Below are 2,849 nucleotides of genomic sequence, written 5' to 3' on the forward strand. Positions count from 1 at the left end.
TGTTAAAAGCGCTATATAAATAAAGGTGACTTGACTTGACTATGAATAACAAAAAATGTACTTTGCTCACAATCATAGTATCCTCTTTAATCCTACCATCCATCTCTGAATTAACCTCGATCCTATCCTCTTGTTGCACGTCTTTCACTTTCTCTTTTTTCCTTGCAACGACCACTTTAACAGCTTCTGCATATGTTATGCTCTCCTTAGCTTTCTCATTCTGCACTTCAATAGCTCTTTTCCTCACCTCACATCCCCCAAATGCTACACTATGACCACCTCCACAGTTGCAACACCTAATCCCTGCTCCTTCACATTTTCCATAATCATGCTCCCCCCGCATCTTGCGCATCTTTTCCTGGACTTACACACCATAGCCACATGCCCATATTTTTGACAATTATAGCACCATAAAGGAGGAGGCACGAAAGGCCTAACTGTGTAACTAATAAATCCAAGTTTTACCTTATCCGGCATAACATCTCCAACAAATCTGAGCTCAACTGAAAGACTCTCCATTCTATTCCCTTCTCTAGTCATAAACAATCTCCTAGCACCAACTATTTGCCCTCCGTTTACATTGTTTTTAAGCTCTTCCATAGACACATCTAATGGCACTCCAGTTATCCCTCCACTCCACACCACCACTTCCTTCTTACATATTACTTTGATTCCCATCACTTTCCTCTTTTGTTCTTCATTGTTACAAACTATCAACAAATCTCTGTTCTGTAACACTCTTGCATGCTTAATCTCTCCAACTACTTTCCTCAAATCTTTAGTTAATGCAATTGGACTTACCTTTTGTATTCCACCTTCTGGTTTAAATGTAAAAATTACCTTTAACTCATCCAGATTTCCATTCCTTATCTCCTGTTCATTTCCACTCTCCTCCGAACTTCTTACCTCTCTTTCCTAATGTTTTTTTTTAATTTTCTTTGTACCCACATCCTCCTTCCTATCTCTACTACCCTCTTCTTCTTCTGTCCTTCCTGACTCCATTTGGTCATCCTCCTTATCTGTTTCATCGATACTATCTAGCGTCACTGGTCCATTTCCATTACGACGACTTCTATATTTTGTCATTATCGTTTGCCGCCATCCGAACCGATAAACAAGTCTCTGAGCTCCTCTAAGTTCAAATCAAATTCCTAGCCAATCGTATTTCTCTTTCTTGACTCTATGTTTATGGTTTCTGACAGTGATGAGAGAAACTAATAATTTCGAAGCTTCAAATCAAAATGATTCAGTGTTTCGAAGCTTCGAATCAAAATGATTCAGTGTTTCGAAGCTTCGAATCTAAATGATTCAGTATTTCGAAGCTTCGAATCAAAATGATTCAGTGTTTCGAAACGCTCGAATGGTCAAAAGTGTGTAAATGCAACAAAAACCCATGCTAAAACATGCTTAAAAACAGCTTTTACAAACCCACTGCAAATACTTTCTTGAAAGTCTAATGTAATAAATGCAATTAAAATAATAAAATGTCATTAAATATTATTATTATTAATGAGCAGGTCTTGTTTGTTTTATGATCATCACCTCCAACAGCAAACCATTGAAATCAAGAAAGAGTTGTGACGTAACCAAGCCTCGTTTGCTGAAGTCACGTGACTCTGGCTCCGCGCTCCGAATCACTGATTCGAAACAAATGAATCGCAAAGGCTTCGAAGCTTCACGAGGCAGTGCTTCAAACGCGCCCATCGCTATTCTCTGATATTTCATTCGCTTCATTTAGTAAAGCAGGTGAGGTTTAGACTAGTGTGACGGTTTTGCAGGGAGTTGGTTTCAGGTGATCAGTTTATGCTCTGCACTGGAAAAGCCATTGTCATTTTTGTTTTTCCCCCTTTCTTTAAGTAGTAGAGAGATTAGTATTATTAGAATTGATAATCGCCGCTGAGTTTGGATGCCGTCCAGGTCGCTTCACTTAGATTGTGCTTTTATTTACTTTTGTACTTTCTTCTGCTCTCTCTTTTTACACACATATCGTCTGCACTGATCACTTATGACAAAAGAACACTTTTGGACATTGGACACTGCCACACTAACCTGTTTCAGGACACTTTATCCTCCAACCCATCGTGGCCATCTGAGATTCTCCGGAACGCCGAGATGAACAATGGCCACCTGAATAACCCACCGCGGCGACGGATTAAGAAACACCGCGGGAGGCGCACTGGGATCCGCAACAGACTGAGGAAAAGAGCACACAGCCCTCCTCTGCCGAGCATTCTGCTTGCCAATGTCCAATCCTTAGAGAATAAGTTGGACGATCTTAGAGCCAGGATAAGTTTCCAACGGGACATTAGGGACTGTAACATCCTTTGTTTGTCTGAAACATGGCTAACGACCTCGGTCCCGGACACTGCTGTAATGTCATCTGATAACTTCTCTGTTTTAAGGATGGACAGAACAGCCGAGGCTGGTAAATCCAAAGGTGGTGGAGTGTGTTTCATGATTAACAAGAGATGGTGTGATCCCAGGAATATCTCCACTCTGTCACGCTCCTGCTCGCCTTATCTGGAACATTTATCCATTATTTTCCGTCCATTCTATCTGCCCCGGGAGTTTTCATCGATCATCGTTACTGCTGTTTACATTCCACCACAGGCAGACACCAGCTTGGCTTTGTCTAAGCTTCACGATGTGCTCAGCGGTTACATTAACAAACATCCTGATGCTGCTTTTATCATTGCGGGGGACTTTAACAAAGCCAACCTCAGGCAGGTCATGCCGAACTTTTATCAACATATATCCTGTCCAACTAGAGGTCTGAATACACTGGATCATTGCTACTCCCAGTTTAAGAATGCCTACAAAGCTCGCTCACTACCGGCTTTTGGCAAATC

This window comes from Sinocyclocheilus grahami, unplaced genomic scaffold (assembly GCF_001515645.1).
Source record: "Sinocyclocheilus grahami isolate Dianchi unplaced genomic scaffold, SAMN03320097.WGS_v1.1 scaffold2285.1, whole genome shotgun sequence".
Lineage (NCBI taxonomy): Eukaryota > Metazoa > Chordata > Actinopteri > Cypriniformes > Cyprinidae > Sinocyclocheilus > Sinocyclocheilus grahami.